Source organism: Megalobrama amblycephala, linkage group LG21, assembly GCF_018812025.1.
Source record: "Megalobrama amblycephala isolate DHTTF-2021 linkage group LG21, ASM1881202v1, whole genome shotgun sequence".
NCBI classification, from domain to species: domain Eukaryota; kingdom Metazoa; phylum Chordata; class Actinopteri; order Cypriniformes; family Xenocyprididae; genus Megalobrama; species Megalobrama amblycephala.
The window spans coordinates 18713751-18723882 of record NC_063064.1 but is presented as its reverse complement, the minus strand read 5'-3'; positions in this window follow the sequence as shown (position 1 = coordinate 18723882).

Sequence of the window (10132 nt, the reverse complement as noted above, 5' to 3'; positions counted from 1 at the left end):
AATTCATGTACAATACATACCGATTCACATCATCATGAAATAGGGAGCAGAATGACACAACAACAACAGATTCCCCAAGCATAATGCATCAGTATATCATTAGGAGGAAACAGAGGACAACATGCAAATTAGCAACACTTGCTGAAGGTCAACCACAGGAGTGATCTAAATTCAAAGCATGGCTACACATCACTACATTATCTGTAATTATTCTCAGTGTGGCCAGTGAATACATGACTTTGAGGATGGCATTATTTGTCGTTATCCTTGTCTAATTTCCTAATTGGAGTCAAGAGTTCTCTAACAGGCAAAGATCCCTTGTGATGCTGTTAAAGAAGTGAATTATTCATTCACACATCCTTTTTCCCCTCTCTTTCTTCCATTTTTTATCTATCTGTCTATCTATTTAGGGAAAGCTAGCTCGAGATAAGCTTGTAAGGGCAACTCTGACATGCAAAATCTGTTATGGAAGCTCATGAATGTTTGAGAAATTTTAGGGAAACACTGCCACCACACTCTGTGAATTGATGTTAGAGCTTGTAAGCACACGGAGCATGTATTAAGCGAGACTTAAAACTATAAGACATAGCACAGCAAGAACATTAGCTGTATAGGTATAAGTGTTGTTTTTGCCAGAGAATGAATTTGCATTTTTATTCGGCCTGTCTGCGGTTTATGTTTTGTGCAGGTATGTCTTATGTAGCATAATTTCACAAATCTAAAGTCAGACCAAAAAAAAAAAAAAAACTGCTCATGCTACATGTGTATAGCATCTTTGTTTGGATCATGATTAAATTCAGTCTCTAATGCCTCTAATTTCAAATGGCCACAGATATTTTGTATGTTTGTTTGTTTGTTTGTTTGTTTAAGATCAGTTTGCTTAAAGAAGAAAAAAAAAATTGGCAACCAGTATCAGTATCAGCCAATTTATTTGTAAAAAAAATAAATAAAAAATGGAATAGACCATGAAAAATCATGATCGGTGAATCCCTAACACACACAACTCCCTTGATACTGCAACTCACAATCATATTAATGTATGTTTATTTATCATATATTCAAATCAACCAGCAAGTACACATAAACACACAGAGACATATACACAGATGTTCTTCAAAATTAATTCACATACTGCATATATTTAAACACTAGTTCATAAGTATGGCTAAAATATGAACACTTTTACATTGCTTCATTCGTGGCATCCAGTATAGCGGACATAAAAAATCATTTACACTTTATTTTAAGGTGACGTAATTACATTGTACTTACTCAAAAGGTACTGAGTAATATTAATTAATTACATGTACTTACTATAGAGTTATGGTTAGGGTTGGTGTTTGGTTTAGGGTTAGTTACCTGTAATTATGCATAATTTACTGTTATTACATAGTAAGTACATGTAGTAATGTGTAACTATGTCACCAAAAATAAAGTGTCACCAAAAAAAATCTAACATAAAATGAGTTGGCACAAATCTTGTTTTTTAGACTCATTTTTACATTGGAGAAGAGCAAATATCAAGTGGATAAAATTTTTCTCAGTGGAAATAATTCAGTTCTGAATGGAAAAAATATATAGCTTGTGAATATTTTTCCACAACTATATATACTGTATTATTCTATATGATAAAAAATTTGAATCTCCACATCATTATTATATACTTTAATCCAAATCATTATTATACATTATATTACATCTTTTGAAACACTTTTGCTATAGATTGTTTGAAAAGTGCTATACAAGTATAACAAAATTGAAAATTGAAAGCTCATGAATATTTGAAGTTCATAAATTATATAATAAAAAAGTAATTGTATAGCACTGTATAGAAATTTGCTTACACTTGCCTTTCCAAAATAGTTGTATAGTTTTCAGTTATTGATTCAGGAACAATAACAAAAAAAGAAAATAGTGGAATTTTTGTTCAGAGGGTAAAATTCAATATTCAACATGGTGTAGTAAGGATGCAATGAGGGCCTGAAATATTCAAAACCACTGCTAAAAAAAAACCTATGTGAACCTTATCTTAACATTGTTCAGTCTGTTGCCTCCATTGCCCTACGGACAAATGTACAGGTCAGCAGATAACAGCATAACACACAAGTAGTTCTCTTGGACGCACAATTGGTCAATCCCGGCTCCTGGAAGCAGCCGTTGCCCTTTTTATTCAGAGCACTGATCAAAGCCCATCCTTAAACCTCAGCCTTAATCACTCTAATAGTTCCTGTCAAACTAATCACAGGTCAGTTCAAACGGGACACACCCACATAGTTGCTCTTAGAGGTGTTGGTGAGTGTTTTGCATGTCTACAAATAATAATAATAGTAATAAACTTAATATTAAAATATTATCATCATTATTACTACTAGTACTTTTTTTTCATTATTAAATATTTTCCTGGACAATGATACAATATGAAACTACTGAATAAAGATTATATTGGATGAAAAAAATAAAGTATTGGTATATTAAAAAATATTTATAAATTGCTAATAGGGGTTACACCAGGGGTTCTTGGTTCAAAAAATGTTATATAACCCTAGGACAGTGTGAGCTGGCATTATAAAGAGTTTTATAAATAAGAAACAGAGATGAACCAGTTCACCCCGACCATGTTTTGATTCACACTCACTTAGCTTTGAAAAGCTATCAGAACAGCCTAACTCCCTTTGAATCTGTACTGAAATTCTTAATGTCTATAATTTTCTGTCTACTTCAATTAGGTATGCTGGCCATTGCTAAGAAAAGGCTGCTCCATATGTGTTTAATCAACATGTGTGCACTGATGCAAATGTCCACGGAAAAAAACAAGACAAGTGCAAGAGTGTATGAATGCGTTAAGGAATATCCACGCTTCCGCAACAGTGTGCATGCTTGCACGCCTGTATGTGAGTGCATGTATGTAACTGTAATGTTTGCTGTAGGCATTGTTCTCTGCAAAAGAGGAGGCCGCCCTTATGATGCTCTCCCGCTGGCTCAATGCCAGACTGGATAATGGGTGCGATTCAGGGGTCACTGACTGGTGAGAGCTGGCCTTATGAACTCTGGGATATTAGTTGGCCCCTGTTGATACTCTTACTCCCTCTAGCTGCTCTGCCCGGTTACACTATCTGAAAAGAGCGAGCAGAAAGAGCTGCCACTCTGGTGGTGCGGCCAGCATTACGTAGAATAAAACAGCTTTTCCATGCCACTGACTCTTTATTTCATGTGAGCGTTATTTTAAACATTTGTTAAATGTATTATTCATTCCTTGGGTGTAATTTTTTTCTCCCCAGGTCAGAAAAGAAGATGTGCACTTTGGGCTTAAGATTTATGTGTTAAAGAAGCCATTCCTACTGTGCAATACATTTCCATGACTCAAATGTTAATATTATAAATATATACAATTTAAAAAATTAAGTTACATTAATTAGTTTTAGCACAATTGTGAATTTTAAATGATTTTACTACTTGGATTTTGCCATGTTTCAAGGAGCTATGCACTAACATATAAAAAAAGACAATTGTTTAAGGAATATTTCAAGCATTCAATTTTTCTAACCTAAAAATTATACACATAGCAATGATAATATTAAGACTATCAAATATTTCAAAATTAAACATATGTTTCACTTATGTTTTCAAAACATTAATTGTAATTAATTGTGCCAATTTTTTTTGGCACTTAATGTTTTTCATAAAAACAACGTCCTTAAATGAATAAGTATTAATTAATATTTGAAAGTAAAATAGATCAAAAAGAACTGCATGACAGGAATAACCCCCAAAAAAGTGTAAAAAAAAAAAAAATTAATGTACATTGTATTGAAAAGATGAAACATTAAATGCTTTTTATGTCAATGATGATGATTAGTAATAATAATAATAATAATACTGGTATAAGCAATGTCTCGTGCAAAAATAAATTATACAAAAATATGAAACATGAAAATATTATATTTTGATATGCTAATGCCTGAGACATTGTAAATGCTAGTAGTTTTATTACTTTTTATATTTATATAATCATAATGGTAATACTTTACAATAATGTCTCATTTGTAAATATTAGTTAATGCATTAACATGAACTTAAAATGAACAGATATATTTTTATAGCATTTATTAACCTTAATGTTACTTAATGAAAATGTTCATATTCATGTTAGTGCATTAACTAATGTTAACAGATACAACTTTTGATCTTAAAAATGTATAAGATTAATAAAAGCTGTAGAATTATTGTTCATTGTTAGTTTGTTAACTAATGTTAAAAGAAATCTTATTGTAAAGTTTTAACAACTAATATTATTATTAATACCATTGTTGTGGTTAAAAATATATTACTTGCATTAACAATGTCTCAAGCATTAGTAAATAAAACAAAATAAATATACAAATATATTTTTTCTAATGCATGACACAATGTAAATGTCAGTAGTTATTACTTTATATTACATTTTATAATAATAATAATAATAATAATCTCTACCTAACCACCATCATATTCATTCTCACACAGTTGTAAATGAGAACAATGTTCAAGACATTCCCAAAGTTTAAACTGTCAGTAGGTTAGCTTTCTTCAGTCTTGCTTTGCTTCAGCGTGCTACACAGCGTGTATAAAAGGGTTTAAGGACACTCTGAGTAAAATCAGTAAATGGATCTGCACAACCATCAGCAGCGAAATAGGCATGAAGCCTGAAGAGGCACTCACAACAGATGGAATTTCCACCCTTTTGTATGCCATACAAATAGTACGATGGACGTTACACGAAAACAGACACACAGAGCCTGTTCTCTGCTACTTCTCTCTTGCTCTCAAACACACGCACACACATTCAGAGGAGGCATGGTGGCCGTCATCTGACCTAGACGTATTGGGTCATGCTGCTTTGTGGGTTCCTACAGGGCACACTGTGTCAAAATGACACACTCTTGACGGAGGGCTGAAAACGGGTTGGAGGTCAAGGCGACCGGATGAAAACAGGAGGCGCGGGCAATCAGCGTGAGGAACACTCAAAAGCAAAGGTGGTCTGTTCTGTTTGCCCCAAGAACGAAAAAGCGAGAGGCAGAGGCCCTCTCATTATTTTAGAATCCGTGGCAGCAGACAGCAGACACTGCGGGCGACAAACCCGGCATTCACAACAACCTACTGAGGCATGAGGCGGGAGGCCAACATGGGTGAAAACATTGTGCACTATTGAGAGACAAGTGGCAATGGTGTTTTGAGTGTTTTCTTCTGCTTCAGTAGTTCTAAAAAGGATTACGGCAAATATTTAGGCATTCTCACACAACACTAAACCACTCACACGAAACTACAACAAGCCCAGTGATTAAAGAATTGTGATGGAATATCTAAAAATGCAAAAATGCAATAGAAATAATAATTTCACAAAATGTTTCATTCGCTCACCCTCGCCCTAAAGTTACATCTTGATTGTAAATAATTGATTAGTGACGGAAAAATTGTGTGCATCACGGCAGATGACAACTCCTGCCAAGTCCTGGTGCATTAAAGCCAAATAAAACATTTGGAACATGGCTGCAAGGAGGTGCAAAGCAGCCAGCTCTGTTTTCATCCGAACGGCAAGTTCTTTTGGACCAAAGGGGAAAATGTCAGGCATGCATTTTGTTGACTGGAGAAGTGACATTGGTGAAAAACCACAAGGCGCTCATTTGAGAAGAGGCTGACTCTGCATGCATTCTCTGGTGGATAGGTCACCCTCAGGGATGTTCAAACATGGCACATCGACCCAAAAATGCTCTCCAAAAACACTCGAAAATAAATACTATGAGACATTCTGCTATAACCCCAATGGCTGAGAACCTTCACAGACAGAATGCTTGTTACTTAAAACGACAAAACTCGTCGCGATTATATGCTCTGCATACCATAACATACTTCCCCCAGATAAATTTATGTTCACTTCATACTTTATATACACTGATACTGTAGTATATATTCTGTTTAGATTCTAAACAACATATGATATCGTGAGAATCTTGAAATATTTAGCATAGCTTTTGTAATTATCGTATATGGCATCAATGAGTCACATGTTTTTCTGTTTTCATTGCGCCAAAATGGTTTTGGGCATTTTCTTAAATCAAACATGCTACAATGGATTATTGTCTAGACTTTCCCTGGTCACTTCAGGGCATGAATTGTCCTAGTCAGTCTCTGACCCTTGGCTTTGTTTTACTTGTTACACAAGGGCTATTCATTAATTATGTATTTTCAATAATACTATGACATCTGCTTTATAATGCGAACTAAACCGCAGCATTCCCTAAAGAGAATGGTGCAAAAACAACAATAACCTACAACTTTTTCTCTGGGTTTCAGCTGCAGTACACTACCATTCACAAGTTTGAGGTCGGTAAGATATTTAAATGTTTTTGAAAGAAAGAGAAAAAGAAAGGTACAGTAAAAACAGTAATACTATGGTAGATTATTATAACTATAAATAACTTTATTTTAATATATTTTAGAATGTAATTTATTCTTTTGATGGCAAAATACATCATTACTCCAGTTTTCGGTGTCACATGATCCTTCAGAAATCATTCTAATATGCTGATTTGGTGCTTAAAAACATTTCTTATTATTATCAATGTTGGAATTGTGCTGTTTTTTTGTTTTTATACTTTTGAACGGTAGTGTAATGTATGTATGATAGAAATAGAAATGTGCAACGGCGTACAACCCTGTGAAGAGAAAAAGAAAAAAACCTTTTGGAACCTGTCACATATGTAAGAAAAAGGATACTACATGGGGTAAAAAGCAGTTAAAAAGCAACTGTATATGGGAAGATAAAAGCAAATACATTAGGAAAACACAAAGTCATCGGTCAATCTTCTCTGCTTCGTGGCCACCCTAAAAAAATAGATTTATGAAACATGATACCGATCATACATGCATGATACCGTTGTCTCCTGTCTATTTCCTCCCACCTCTAGAGTGCAGTTCTTTCAGGGTTCCCATAGGCTTGTGTTGGCCTCCTTTAGTATGTTTCTTTAAGCCTGTTTTGGAGAAAAGCCATGTTTAGCACTCAATGCAAATATTCTCAAATTCATTAATCTTAGCCTAGACCCATATTTTTTAAACAACCTTGACTTTTTTTTTTTTTTTTTGCTTGCAATTTTCTGTGGCTGTTTCCTTGAATTTTCACACATTAAGTAGAGATACTCCCAAACACAGGTGTATTTTCTCTTAGATCATGTGAAACCACAATTGCACACAGGTGAAGTCCAATTATTTAAAGCAATTTTGTGAAAAATGAAAAAGGAGGGTTACATTAGAGGTAATTTGGGTGTGTCAAAACCAAGTTCAAAATGGCTATGAGAACAATCATTTGGTGTAATACGTGTAATACTGAAGGGTGATGGAGAATGCTCCCTCTAAGGGGCAGCACATAACCAGCTTTTCCATTTAGAGCCCACTTTGTATTACAATATCTATATTACGTACGCCATCTGCTGGTGATTCATTTGATCACAACGTTTTGCAAAAAGCCACACACTAATGTATGGCTACTTGTTCATTTATATAGGCCCTAAACCATTATTTTTTCAGTCCTGGTTCTGATTTCAGTTAAATGCTTACTTCTTTATGCCTTGTACTCTACCTCAATATACTCTGCTTGGTGACTTTAATATAGCCTACTGCCAATTATTTCTATAGTCTGCAGCCCTTGATTAAAGGGTTAGTTCACCCAAAAATGAAAATTCTGTTATGTATTACTTACCCTCATGCCGTTCCACACCCGTAAGACCTTCGTTTATCTTTGGAACACAAATTGAAGATATTTTAGTTGAAATCCGGTGGCTCCGTGAGGCCTGCATAGGGTGACACTTCCTCTCTCAAGATCCATAAAGGTACTAAAAACATATTTAAATCGGTTCATGTGAGTACAGTGGCTCAATATTAATATTATAAAGCGACGAGAATATTTTTGGTGCGCGAAAAAAACAAAATAACGACTTATTTAGTGATCGCCGATTTCAAAACACTGCTTCAGGAAGATTCGGAGCGTAAATGAATCAGTGTATCGAATCTGCTGTTCGGAGCGCCGAAGTCACGTGATTTCAGCCGTTGGCAGTTTGACACGAGATCTGAATCATGATTCGATACACTGATTCATTTATGCTTTATGAAGCAGTGTTTTGAAATCGGCCATTTAAAAAAAAAAACATTTCTTATTAACATATTTTGGCGCACCAAAAATATTCTCGTCGCTTTATAATATTAATATTGAACCACTGTACTCACATGAACTGATTTAAATATGTTTTTAGTACCTTTATGGATCTTGAGAGAGGAAATGTCATTGCTGTCTATGAAGGCCTCACGGAGCCATTTCAACTAAAATATCTTAATTTGTGTTCCGAAGATGAACGAAGGTCTTATGGGTGTGGAACGGCATGAGGGTGAGTATTAATAAATGACAGAATTTTCATTTTTTTTTTTTTTTTTTTTCTTCTTTTATTTCGAGTTTACTACGACAAAATGTGTTGTTTTTGTTTTTACGAGAGAAATCACAGGAATTGTGCAACAGACTTATTTTAGGCCCTATTTGATTTGGTTGAACATAGACTGCCTAAACGAACTTAAATAATGAATGTTGCAATATAACGTTAATTATTTAATATCTCTCTTTAATGCAAGTCAAATGTATTGTTTAATTAATATATCTGTGTCTCTCTTCCCTCCTTTTTTTTTTTTTTTTTTTTTTTTTTGTGCGTGATCCGCGTTCGTGAATTAGGGGCCATTTACACAACGCCGTTTTCAACTAAAATGGAAAACTAACTACTAAAGTTGCCAACTAACTACTGACCTGACATGCATAATACAGCGTTTTAGGCGTTTTTGCAGATCTGTGTCAAAGGGGATCGTTTTGATAACGTTGTCATCTGCACAAAGAAAAAAATCCTTTCCGTGTTTTGTACATCGTTGTCGTGTAAACATACCCCAGTCTATTAACAAAATAATGGCTTTAATGGAACTCACTCACTTAAATATCACCACTTTATGTAACGTCAAAATTAAACTTGATGATGATCCGAAAATAAGTTGAATATTAAAAAGAACAGTTGATCATCAGTTCGCAAATTAAATATATTGCTTATAACTGCCTTCAGTTATTATTTAGGAATAAATGTAATAATGCTTAAAAATACTAACTTGATGAGATTTATACTTGTTTTAATAACTAGAATAATGAATAAATTGTAAATGTAAAAATACAATATATATATATATATATATATATATATATATATATATATATATATATATATATATATATATATATATATATATTGTTGTTTTTTTCCGTGTGTATGTACTGTAATTTTTACTATTTAACCAGGGAAATGTGACAACATTAAGTATAACTGGGACATGAATTTACTTTTGATTTATAAAAATAAAAAATAAAAAACTGTGAGGACTTTCATTTCAGAATTTAAGAATGCCACTGACACACACACACACACACACACACACACACACACACACACACACACACACACACACACACACATTATATAGCCTACACACACACACACACACACACACACACAAATAGCCTACACACACACACACAAATTGTACTGTGTTAAACAGTTTATTAAATTTGCATATTTTAAGATTATTTAATTTATAATATGCAAAATTGTCTGCTATTTATGCCAACAAAAAACTGCTAGAAAAGACTTTTGATGCTTGTCGCAGAAATCTGTCAATTCACATTCATGACTTTATAGCAGCCTAATCAGTTAGCAGTAAAAAAAAAAAAAAACAGAACAAGCCATTTTTTCATCATTTGTATGGCGCTTTTAACAATCAGTCGTTTCAAAGTAGCTTTACTTAAAATCATAATGTCTTAAGCCGTAAAGCTCACAGTGAGCAAGCAAAGGGTGAAGGTGGCAAATAAAAAACTCCATAAGATGTTAAAGGTGCAGTATGTCATAATTTTGTCCGCTAGAGGTCGCTAGAAGCCTATTCAATACAAAGGCGTAGCTTGATGACGCCAAGTTTGAGCGCGTAATCTTGGGACATGTGGTCTCCACCTCAACGGACGATGCAAAAGAATAGGGATAGGACTCGGGAAGAAATCATGTTCATGATGCGATTATTAACGTTA